Source organism: Triticum aestivum, chromosome 4B (genome assembly GCF_018294505.1).
Source record: "Triticum aestivum cultivar Chinese Spring chromosome 4B, IWGSC CS RefSeq v2.1, whole genome shotgun sequence".
Taxonomy (NCBI): domain Eukaryota; kingdom Viridiplantae; phylum Streptophyta; class Magnoliopsida; order Poales; family Poaceae; genus Triticum; species Triticum aestivum.
In genome coordinates this window covers 209,263,124-209,276,252 of record NC_057804.1, presented here as the reverse complement: position 1 = coordinate 209,276,252, position 13,129 = coordinate 209,263,124, and positions in this window count along the sequence as shown.

The window sequence follows — 13,129 nt, the reverse complement described above, 5'->3', positions numbered from 1 at the left end:
GTGTGCCCCAATGTACACCCCGTGAAGCAGAACGCGAGTTGACAGTCCACTGAGAAACAAGCTTTCATCGTCCAAGAGACCCGCAAGCTGGAGGCGACAGGGGTTATTCGCGAGGTCCGCTACTCAGATTGGTTGGCTAACCCGGTGGTCGTGCCGAAAAAGGGAGGAAAGGAACGCATGTGTGTCAACTTCACCAACCTCAACAAGGCCTGCCCACAGGATCCATTTCCGCTTCCTCGCATCGACCAGATCATCGACACCACCACTGAGTGTGACCTGTTGTGCTTCCTGGATGCCTTCTCGGGCTATCACCAGATCAAGATGGCGGTAGAAGACGTGGAAAAAATGGCGTTCCTGACCCCGTGTGGAGTGTACTGCTATACGTGCATGCCATTTGGGTTGCGCAATGCAGGTGCGACCTTTCAGCGGCTGATGCAGATCGCCTTGGGCCGGCAGCTCGGGAGGAATGCTGAGGCTTACGTCAATGACATTGTGGTGAAGTCTCGGGAGGCAAAAAACCTGATACAGGACTTGGAAGAAACCTTCGCGGGCCTCAATAAGGTGGACTTGCGGCTCAATCCGGAGAAGTGTGTGTTTGGAGTCCCCTCGGGCAAGCTCCTAGGCTTCCTCGTATCCCATAGGGGCATCGAGGCCAACCCGGAGAAAGTCAAAGCAGTCGAGGACATGAGCCCGCCAAAGACCCTCAGAGAAATGCAGAAGCTCATCGGGCGTGTGACCGCGCTAGGACGCTTCATCTCCAAGCTGGGGGAATGAGCACTACCCTTCTTCAAGCTGATGAAGAAGAAGGGCCCCTTCGAATGGACTGAAGAGGCCGACAAGGCGTTCCAGGATCTCAAGAGGTACCTAACCAGCCCTTCGGTGATGGTAGCTCCACGTCCTCGGGAGCCCCTGGTGCTCTACCTTGCAGCTACCCCCTACTCCGCCAGCGCAGCCCTGGTGGCGGTTAGGGAAGAGCGTCGGACCAAGGCCGCAGCAACCGTCCGGGTCGAAGCAAAGCGAAGCCAAGAAGGCCTCGTGGAGACCGCGACCGCAGCCTAAAAGGATCAGCCGCAGAAGGGGAGCACCCCCAGAGCAAAAGAGGCCCCTCCAAGTGACCAGGCGCTGGGGACTCCGTCGTCTCAGGAGGCGCCCCAACCTATGGAGGACGCAAGCAGTGCCAGCACTCTCAACCTCATCCAGCACGGTGCTACGGGACACAAGGGCGTTGTACCCGATACCTCAAAAACTCCTCCTCGTGCTGTTGGTAGCCTCACGCAAGCTGCGGCACTACTTCCAAGGCCATCCCCTCAAGGTCGTCTTAGCATACCCCTTGGAAAGGGTACTCAGGAGCCCCAACTCAACTGGAAGAGTTGCTGGGTGGAACATTGAACTGCAAGCATTTCAGCTAGAATTCAGCATGACCAGAGTCATCAAGGGAGCCACACTTGCAGATTTCGTGGCAGAATGGGTAGAGGCGCCAAGCCTCGAGGCTGGCGAGGACCGATCACTTTCCCCGGGAAGCGAGGCACCAGACGGCTGGGTCATGTACTTTGATGGGAATATTTCCCGTCATGGCGCAAGGTCCGGCGCAGTGCTCGTATCTCCCACTCAAGACAAGCTCTACTACGCCATGCAACTCTGTTTCCAGCATGGAGAAAAGGTCTCCATCAACATAGCAGAGTACGAAGGCCTGATAGTAGGCCTGAAAGCCGCAGTCGCCTTGGGGGTAAAGCGCCTCATCATCAAGGGCAATTTACAACTCCTCATCAACCTCTCCAACAAGATATACGAGTCGAAGGACGTGCACAAGGAAGCCTACCTTGCGGAGGTTCGCAGGATGGAGAAACAGTTCTGGGGGCTAGAGTTGCAGCATGTGCCTCGCGGCACCAATCAAGAGGCTAATGACATCGCCAAGAGGGCATCCAAGCGGCTGCCTCAGGATCCTAGCGTCTTCGAGGAGCGACTCCTCAAGCCCTCGGCGGCACCATCACTATCAAGCACGGCGCAGCCTCGGGAAGAGGTCCCTCAGCCTCCTGCCTCGGGAGCCCCGGTCTGCGGCCCGGCCTCGGGGGCATGCCTGCTCCTGGCGTTGGAGCCTCAGGAAGGATGCTGGATCGCAGAGCTCAGGAACTACTTGACGCAAGGGACCCTGTCGGAGAAGGAGGAGGAAGCAGAGCGTGTGGCGTGGCAGGCCACGGCCTACTGCATCAAGGATGGAGAGCTCTACCGGAGGCGACCAAATGATGTGTCCCTACGTTGCATTTCCAGAGAGTAAGGGAAGGAGCTGCTGGCAGACATACACGATGGAGACTGTGGGCATCACTCATCATCACGGACCCTCGTTGGCAAGGTGTTCCGCATCGGGTTCTATTGGCCCACGACACTCAGTGATGATGTTGAGCTGGTGAAGGCTTGTGAGGCCTGCCAATTCCACGCCATGCAGATCCATCAGCCGGTGGGGGGTCTGCAGACGATACCGCTCTCATGGCCGTTCGCCGTTTGGGGACTGGACATTCTGGGCCCATTCCCTCGGGCGCCAGGGGGCTATCGCTACCTCTACGTTGTCGTGGACAAGTTCACCAAGTGGGCCGAGGTGGAAGCGTCCGCACCATCCCAGCGGGCTCCGCAGTCAAGTTCTTCAAGGGCCTCGTGAGCCGATTTGGGGTGCCTAACCGCATCATCATCGACAACGGTTCGCAATTCACCAGTAATCTCTTCAAAACGTATTGTGCTAACCTTGGAACGCAGATATGCTATGCTTCAGTAGCACACCCCTAGAGCAACGGCCAGGCTAAGCGAGGCAACGCGGAGGTCCTGAGGGGCCTCAAAACTAGGACCTTCAAGAAGAAGCTGGAGGCCTGTGGCAGGGGCTGGTACGACGAGCTCCAGTCTGTGTTGTGGTCTATCCGCACGACCGCAGCCAAGCCGATTGGCGAGACCCCGTTCTTCCTCGTCTACGGGGTTGAGGCCATCCTCCCTCACGAGGTCAGGCGTGGTTCCGCGCGGGTCCTGGCAATCGACGAGACGTGGCAGGACGCCATATAGGGGACGGATCTCGTGCTGGGGGAGGAACGCCGTCGAGAGGCCGCTCTGCGAGCAGGAAGGTATCAACAGGTGCTGCGACGATACCACTGCCGCAACATCTGCCCCAGAACTCTTGAGGTAGGGGACCTCGTGCTCAGATGGGTCCTCTCCACAGAAGGGTTGCACAAGATCTCTCCCATGTGGGAGGGCCCGTTCAAGGTTGTTCATGTTTCCAGCCCCGGCTCCGCACGCTTGGAGACCAACGAGGGGGTACCCATCCAGAACGCATGGAACATTCAACATCTCCAAAGATTCTACCACTAAGCGAGGCCCAGTGCCTATGGAAAAGGCCCGGTGCCTGTGAAGAAGGCTAACACCTATGAAGCTACCACATTTTGGGGAAGGCCCGATGCCTATGAAGAAGGCCAACGCCTATGAAGCTACCGCATTTTGGAAAAGGCCCGGTGCCTGTGAAGAAGGACAATGCCTGTGAAGCTCGCCGCCCGTGACACTCTCATGTAATAATGAGTGGGGTTGTACACGCCCCAGGCCGCCCTCAGGCCTCGGGGGCTCTCGCCCATGCCCAGTGGCAGCACTTAGCTCTGCGCTGGTGAGAAGACGTCGAACACTAGATTAGGTGCCGGACGCGGCTTTTTCATTTGCTTTCTGGAGTTGGCTACTTCTTTCCTATTTGAACTTTTAGTTAAAGCTGTCGCCGCCTCTGGCTTGTGACCCTTTGTCTTTTTCACTCACTTGCCTCGGTTTTCCCTCGCGCAAGTCTCGCGAGGGAGGTACGCGGGCACCCTCGCGAGTGTTTTCTGCCCCGGTCGTTTGAAGCTTTCCTATCCGAGTCTGCTGAGGGAGCACCCCTCCCAGTACTTTCCCCACGGGCATCGCGACGAGAGCACAGGACTTGGGTCGGTCGCCCCCACAACCAAAACCAGAAGCCACCCCTCTTAACTAATCCTTGCAGGACATGAAGCCAACGGCGAGGCCTCAGCCTCGGGAGGCGAACACCATGACAAGCCTCCCCGAGTTAAGTAACTCCCGCACACGGGCACACGGCACGGAAACGTAGCACAGAAATAGCGGAAAACAACATGATAATTAATGGTAACAGTTCAACACGCCCCCACGGGGCCCTACACTAATTCCTCTTTTGCGCAGGAAAGGAAGAAAGGCAAAACAGGCATGACTTGCTTGGCACCAGCTCGTGGCGAGGGCTTGTACTGCCTCCGGAGCTCTGTTAGATTCCCCCCTCTCGCTTCACCGGGGCGTGACGGTGGACTGACCCGCTACCTTCCCCCAGGCGGGAGCGATGGCGCGAGGGCTGGTCGCGACCCCCACTGGAGGAGCTGCTGTCTGAAGGACAGTCGCCGAAGCTTGGCAAGGCCCGAGCGCCGCTGCCCACCCGCCTGCCGCCATCTTCATCCTGATCATTTGCTGGGGCTGGGCGCCCGGCCGCGGTCATTGTCTTCGGGGCAACACCCAGCGCGGCGACCGTCTTCCCCGAACACCCTCACATAGAGGGTGGCGTCGCCGTCGAACTTGAAGTGCAGGGTGCACTGCCGTCTCAGTCCACACGCACGGGGAAAAGTTTGCCAGCCGCTCTTCAGGGCCAAACACCCGGCGGCGGAGACCTCTAGCGAAGCCCAGGAGGCCCTGCTGCAGCAGGAGTCCGCCTGAAGCCAGAGGCTGCCCGGAGCGCCGGCCGGAAGTTCACCTATAAAGAAGCGAGGAAGCTGGAGCCAGGTGCTGGTCGGGTCTGCCGACAACACGACGAACTCCAGCAGCACCTCCGCCGAGCGGAAGCACGACTAGGGGGTCGCGCAGCCACGGCGTGCCTGCCATCAACGACCGGGCGCTCATCGCCATGCAGGGAGCCGCTTCCACGACCACGGGAAGCCACCACGGGGGACGTAGGATGCTTGCGGGGGCGGCCCCGGCCATGCTTGGTCGGAGGAGAGTCAGGCCCTTCCTAACGAGCCTTTCCCTTCTCCGCGGCCGAGAACCTCTTCGGCGGAGCCATGGGGATGTCAAGCAGCCGGGATGAAGAAGAAGAGGAGTAGCAGGAAGGGATGGACTGGAAGGGCTCACGCCTTTCCGTATTTATAGCCGGAGGAGGCCAACCGCCGGCCCCCATGATCGCAGGTAATCATGACCCATTTTTGCATGCAGGGACTTGTCAAGTCACGAGGTTGTCGAGGCGTCATGGGGAAGCAAAGACGCCCACGTCCAATCAATCGCCACGCGGTGCCCAAGGCCGCAGGCAATTGGGGCCCGTGGCGCTTCGCACTTGCCCCTTCGCTTCTCTGCTAAGCCATGTCCGGGCGCGCCTTGGTCCCGGGGGCTACTGTCGGTGTTCTAGGAACGGGGGTCCCCAGACTTGCCTGCCTGCGGCCTGCGGCGTGGCTCAAGTGAGGGCCCAGTGCAGCCCAGCTTTATCAGCTCGAGCTCAAGACCCTCATGAGGGGACAAGCCTCGTGGGGCGGATGACAGGAAGCTTCCTCAATAATAGCCTCCAAAGGTAGGCTCGCGAGGAGGCGGAGAGATCAAGAAAGGGTACCTCGCGAGGAGCCCGTGACGCAAGCCATGACGATCGAGACCAGGCAGGCGTCGGCCTGCGCAGTGTCCTTGTTTCCCCTTCGGTGCATGGGGGGCAAACACAGGCCAAGGCATCAGGCAAAGGTTACCGTTTCGGTGCAACAAGACCAAGACCAGCAGAATGGTTGGATAGAGGTCATCGTGGAGTCCAGGACGGTGTCACCGTCAGAGCCTTTGGTAGCCGAAGACCAACTTTAGTCAGGATAAGTGTACCAGATGTTCCCCTTCAAAATGTCCAATTGTTGGCGCCCTTCCCGCTCATTATTTGGAAAGAGGCCCAGGGCCTCCATCTATAAATAGGACTAGCCACCACAGGGTAGAGGGGGAGAGATCAAGCATCTATCTCAAGAAGACGCATGGACTAGAGAAAGGTGACTCAACTCACCCAAGAAGTTCATCGCACCAGCTCAAGAACAGCCCTTCGCGAGGCTGTTCTCCCTTTGTACTATTCATCATCAGCCCCTGAGGCAATCCACCATACCACACACTGGAGTAGGGTATTCCACCACAATGGTGGCCTGAACCAGTATAAATCTCGTGTCCCTAGTGTGTTCATCTTTCTTGCTTAGATCCTTGCGAGACTTCGATGCGTGACCTGGTAGGGGAGAGATCTTCGTGCGCACCCCAGAGTTCAAACCTCAAGGGTCTGCCGGAACCCGAAATCTGACATCAGCCTTGGGAGGCCCGAAGGTAGAAGGCGCGTGGGGAAGGCCGGAGCTGGCCTCAGAACGCCCCGGGACCAGAGCAGACCCTGGGGGAACTAGCCCTGTCCCGCCCTTCGTCGGGACCAAGGGAGAGTCCTCCCCGCCTCGCCTGGCACCGGCCTCGTCGTCATCCGGCATGGAGCGGAGGGCGCGGGACCTGCGCCAAGGGAAGGACTCCCCTGACTCCTCGCCGGTCACCTCAGAGTCAGGCTCTTCTTCCTCCTCCTCTTCTTCCTCCTCACTCCCGCTGGATTCGTCGGAGGACAAGTTCACCGTCGCCAACGCGGCCAGATCCCCCGGAGCTTCTGCGGGCACCAGTCCCTCACTGTTGAAGGTGGGCATGGCATTCACTACCTGCTCCCTGTCGTCGCGAAGGATCAGGGGGATAGGAGCGCCCTCCGGGCTCACCATGTCTCCCCCAACCAAGGAATGAAGAGCCGCGGCCAGATCTTCGTCGGCTAGGGCCTCAGAGCTTAGGCGAAGGGCGGCATCTGCTTCCCAAGCCTCCAAAAAGTGAGCGAGTGCCCCCGGAGTGGAGCCACCCGGTGCTCCAGGAACTCCCTCAGGAGTGCAGCCCCGGTCAGCTTCGCCGCCCCTAAGTTGCCTGGCCTCAGGTCCGCGTTAATCCTCTTCAGCACAACCTTCGCACGGTGGTCGTCAAGCTCCGCGCGAGACCACGCATCAACGGCCTTGGGCTGCCCCGTAGGCAGCACCAGTCGAGGTGGATGCGCCCAACATCCACCATGACCCACTTGCTCCGGAACCCTTCGATCCTCTTCCCAGGCTTCGAGATGGCATTGGAGTTGGAGTATGTGATAAAGCTCGCGCATACGGTTATGTGGGCACCAGAAACCCGGAGGGAAAAGTAATGATGCAGCAAGGCCACTAAGGGTATCACTCCAACATGAGCCTCACAATAGTAGGCGAAAATCGCCAGGAGAAGAACAGAGTTGGGGTGGAGGTGTAGAGCTTGCAAGTTGTATCGGCGAAGAACAGCAAGGAAGAACTCAAAAAAATGAGGCACCAGACCGGCGATGACGGCGCTCACAAAGAGAGGGTGGAAGGTGCTCCCCTTGCCTTCAGGCTGGGCGGAGCCGTCCTTGAGCATAGTCGCCCCCTCGTTGCCCTACGCCACCCTCATCAGGCGCGTGAGGGCAAGATTCTTCTCCGACATGTTCGGGGGATCCAGAGCCGGCGAGTACCAGACCTCGGTCGGGGTCTTGCGAGGTGCCACGGCTTGTCGGATGGAAGGGATCCAGCCAGATACGGAGGATTTCAGAAGCCATAAGGAGAAGAGCAAGAAAGGGGATCTGGAGCAAGGCGAACGAGAATGAAGCAAGTAAGTATGGCCCGGGTACCCCTTTTTGTTAGATGGACGGTTGCCGAGGTGTCTGGGGTAGCGGGGACACCCACGTCCAATCAATCGCCACGTGGCGCCCGAGGCCACAGGCTATTGGGGCCCGTGGCGCTTCGCACTTGTCCCTTCGCTTCTCTGCTAAGCCAAGTCTAGGCGTGCCTTGGGCCCGGGGGCGACTGTCGGTGTTCTGGGAACGGGGGTCCCCAGACTTGCCTGCCTGCGGCCTGCGGTGTGGATCAAGCGGAGGCCCAGTGCAGCCCAGCTTCATCAGCTCAAGCTCAAGACCCTCGTGAGGGTCCAAGCCTCGCGGGGCGGACGACAGGAAGGTTCCTCAGGAGCAGCCTCCCCAGGCAGGCTCGCGAGGAGGCGGAAAGATCAAGCCAGGGTACCTCGCGAGGAGCCCGTGACGCAAGCCATGATGATCAAGACCAGGCAGGCGCCGGCCTGCGCAGTGTCCTTGTTTCCCCTTCAGTGCAAGGGGGGCAAGCACAGGCCAAGGCATTAGGCAAAGGTTACCGTTTCGGTGCAACAAGACCAAGACCAGCAGAACGGTAGGATGGAGGTCATCGTGGAGTCCAGGACGGCGTCACCCTTAGAGCCTTTGGCAGCCGAAGACCAACTTTAGTCAGGATAAGTGTACCAGATGTTCCCCTTCAAAATGTTCAATTATTGGCGCCCTTCCCGCTCATTATTTGGAAAGAGGCCCAGGGCCTCCCTCTATAAATAGGACTAGCCACCATAGGGTAGAGGGGGATAGATCAAGCATCTATCTCCAGAAGACGCATAGACTAGAGAGAGGCGACTGAACTCACCAAGTAGTTCATCGCACCAGCTCAAGAACAGCCCCACGCGAGGCTGTTCTCCCTTTGTATTGTTCATCATTAGACCCTGAGGCAATCCACCACACCACACACTGGAGTAGGGTATTACACCACAATGGTGGCCTGAACCAGTATAAATCTCGTGTCCCTTGTGTGTTCATCTTTCTTGCTTAGATCCTTGCGAGACTTCGACGCGTGAGCTGCTAGGGGAGAGATCTTCGTGCGCACCCCAGAGTTTGAACCTTAAGGGTCTGCCGGAACCCGAAATCCGACATCATCCTTGGGAGGCTCGGAGGCCGAAGGCGCGTGGGGAAGGCCGGAGCTGGCCTCAGACCGCCCCGAGACCAGAGCAGACCCTGGTGGAACCAGCCCCGTCCTGCCCTTCCTTGGAACCAAGGGAGAGTCCTCCCCGCCTAGTCTGGCACCGGCCTCGTCGTCGTCCGGCATGGAGCGGAGGGCGTGGGACCTGCGCCGAGAGAAGGACTCCCCTGACTCCTCGCCGGTCGCCTCAGAGTCAGGCTCTTCTTCCTCCTCCTCTTCTTCCTGCTCACTCCCGCTGGAGTCGTCGGAGGACACGTTCACCGTCGCCAACACCGCCAGATCCCCAGGGGCTTCTTCGGGCACCAGCCCCTCACCGTTGAAGGTGGGCATGGCGTTCACCACCGGCTCCCTATCATCATGAAGGAGCAGGGGATAGGAGCACCCTCCAGGAACTCCCTCAGGAGCGCAGCCCCGGTCAGCTTCGCCGCCCCTAAGTTGCCTGGCCTCAGGTCCGTGTTAATCCTCTTCAGCACCACCTTCGCATGGGGTTCGTTAAGCTCTGCGTGAGATCACGCATCAACGGCCTTGGGCTGCCCCTTAGGCAGCACTAGTCGAGGGTGGATGCGCCCAACATCCACCGTGACCCACTTGCTCTGGAAGCCTTCGATCCTCTTCCCAGGCTTCGAGATGGCATTGAAGTTGGAGTATGCGATAAAGCTCTTGCATGCGGTGATGTGGGCACCAGAAACCCGGAGGGAAAAGTAATGACGCAGCAAGGCCACTGAGGGCATCACTCTAACGTGAGCCTCACAATAGTAGGCGAATATCGCCACGAGAAGAACAGAGTTGGGGTGGAGGTGCAGAGCTTGCAAGTTGTATTGGCCAAGAACAGCAAGGAAGAACTCGGAAAAAGGAGGCACCAGACCGGCGATGATGGCGCTTACAAAGAGAGGGTAGAAGGTGCTCCCCTTGCCTTCAGGCTGGGCGGAGCCAGCCTTGAGCACAGTCACCCCCTCGTTGCCCTGCGCCACCATCATCAGGTGCGTGAGGGCAAGATTCTTCTCCGACACGTTCGGGGGATCCACAGTCCGCGAGTACCAGGCCTCGGTCGGGGTCTTGCGAGGCACCATGGCTTGCCGGATGGAAGTGATCGAGCCAGATATGGAGGATTTCAGAAACCAGAAGGAGAAGAGCAAGAAAGGGGATCTGGAGCAAGGTGAACAAGAATGAAGAAGGTAAGTCTGGCCCGGGTATCCCTATTTGTCAGATGGACAGTTGCCGAGGTGTCGTGGGGAAGCGGGGACGCCCACGTCCAATCAATCGCCACGCGGCGCCCGAGGCCGCAGGCTATTGAGGCTCGTGGCGCTTTGCACTTGCCCCTTCGCTTCTCTGCTATGCCAAGTCCGGGCGCGCCTTGGGTCCGGGGGCTACTGTCGGCGTTCTGGGAACGGGGGTCCCCAGAATTGCCTGTACGGCCTGCGGCGTGGCTCAAGCGGAGGCCCAGTGCAGCCCGACTTCATCAGCTCAAGCTCAAGACCCTCGCGAGGGGCCAAGCTTTGCGGGGCGGACCTCAAGGGTCTGCCGGAACCCGAAATCCGACAGCTCGTACAAGGGCCTCGACGTCTCCTGCCATGCGACCACGTCGCAGCGGCCGGGGACAGGACGCTTCTTCGACGGAAGCGGGTCGGGACCCTCTCAGGGGGCCTTCCCCTTCTCTTCCGCTAAAAATCGGCGAAACAGCGCCATTGGCGTAAGGGCGAGTAAGGGCGAGGAAGAGGAAGAAGGAGTGAAGCAGAAAGGGATGGACTATGGGGGCTCTCGTCCGTCCGTACTTATAGTTCGAAGGAGGCCAACCGTCGGCCACCATGATCTCAGGTAATCATGACCCATTTCTGCATGCAGGGACTTGTCAAGTCGAGGAGTGGCCGAGGCAGCATGGGGAAGTGGACACGCCCACGTCCAATGAACTGCCACGGGGCACCCAAGGCCGCAGGCTGATGGGGCCCGCGGCACTCCGCACTTGCCCCTTCGCTTCTCCGCTAAGCCAAGTCCGAGCGCGCCTTGGGCCGGGGGGTACTGTCGGCGTTATGGGAACGGGGTTCCCCAGACTTGCCTGCCTGCGGACTGTGGCGTGGCTCAAGTGGTGGCCCAGTACGACCCATCTTCATTAGTGCAAGACTCAAGACCCTCGCGAGGAGCCAAGCCTCGCGGGGTGGACGACACGGGATTCCCTTAGGGACGGCCTTGCCAGGCAGGCTCGCAAGGAGGCGGAGAGACCAAGGCACGGCACCTCGCGAGGTGCTTGTGACGCAAGCCATGACGATCGAGACCAGGCAGGCGCTGGCCTGCGCAGTGTCCTTGTTTCCTCTTTGGTGCAAAGGGGGCAAGCACAGGCGTGGAGTACCGAGGCATCAGGCAAAGGTTGCCATTTTAGTGCAACGAGACAAAGACCAGCAGAGCGGCAGGCTGGAGGTCACCGTGGAGCCCAAGACGGCGTCATCGCCAGAGCCTTTGGCAGCTGAAGACCAACTTTAGTCTGGATAACTTGTACTAGACGTTCCCCTTCAAAATGGCATTTTTTGGCGCCCTTCCTGCTCAATATTTGGGAAGAGGACCAGGGCCTCTGTAAATAGGACTAGCCACCATAGAGTAGGGGCATCTGAACTAGTGCTCATTTAGACCGAGAGGCGATCGAACTCACCCAAGCAGTTCATCGCACCAGCTCAAGAACACCTCTCACGAGGATGTTCATCCTTTGTACTATTCATCCTTAGCCCCTGAGGCAATCCACCACACCACACACTGGAGTAGGGTATTACACCACAATGGTGGCCCGAACCAGTATAAATCTTGTGTCCCTCGTGTTGTTCATCATTTTAGCTTAGATTCTCGCAAGGCGATCGGACGTGAATCGGTAGGGGGAAGATCTTCGCGCGCACCCAGAGTTCGAACCTTAAGGGTTTGCCGGAACCCAACATCCGACAGAGTCGGTCTACTTATCATGGACGTGATGCCTATATTCACGATCATTGCCTTAGATGTCGTCATAATTATCCTCTTTTCTACCAATGGCTCAATAGTATTTTGTTCACCCATCGTATGCGTTCTTTCAAGAGAGAAGCCTCTAGTGAAAACTATGGGGCCCGTGTCTATTCTTATCATATTATTTTCAGATGTATAAAACCGAAAACCAAAAAATACCTTGCTGCAATTTATTTTCCTTTACTTTATTTTACACTTTTATTTATCTTTTATACCTATCTCTATCAAATCTCATCCTTGCAAGTAACCATGAAGGGATTGACAATCCCTTTATTGTGTTGGATGCTAGTATTTGTTTGTTTGTGTAGGTGCTATCATTGAAGACTTGTGTGTTCCTCCTACTAGATTGGTACCTTGGTTCTTAACTGAGGGAAATACTTATCTCTACTTTGCTGCATCACCATTTCCTCCTCATGGGAAAAACCAACGCAAGCTCAAGAAGTAGCAATAGCCACAACAGCAATGACCAACATTTAAGCATGCATCAACACGGAAAGCCAAGCCCAGGCCCAAGCCTTGTAGCCTTCTTGCCATGTGCAGTATTGATGGACCTATGCCTATTCATACATCCAAGCATTCTTTGTGCCTCCTATTGTCCAAGATGATCAACATGTTGTTCTTTGCCAGAAGAGTCTATTCAACGATGACTTCACGCCACCAGACACACTCAATGTGACGCTAGCAAATGCACTGCCGGGCGGTGCAGCTAGACAGCCTAACATGGCACACAAGAAGAGGAGGCCACCAGGAAATGCTAAGAAGGGCACTGCCATCGCCAGCCGGTTCAGAATAATAAACAAGTAGTTCATCGTGTTGCATGGTGGACTTACCATTCCCCAGGTGAACCCATCCTTCTGAAGGAGCTCAGCGATCTTCTGCAGACAGAATTAAGGGTTCTGCATGGCACAATTCTCTGTAGGGATAAGTACGCATTCCCTCATGTAGGTGGACATCAACCCGTTTTCACATTGATGATGCTACCTAATATTGGTTTGTCCGACATTTTCCCCACGAACAAGTTCTATGTGCCATTCGAAGATATCTTCAACCTGTTCCACCTATACAAGCTTGGTCCTTCCTTAACAAGCCTAAGGGCAATCAATAGCTCCTACATTGCCAAATGTAAGCTCAACAAGGTTATTGCGGTAGGGGACCCCTACCTCATGCACGAGACCAATGTCAATCTCCCTGATCATCATCAAGATATGGGGAAGTACCTGACATACCTCATGCTTCCCAAAATGGAAAAATATTTCCTTCTAGTGCCCTACTATCTGAAGTAAGTCATTCGATACTCGATACACACTATTCTTTCG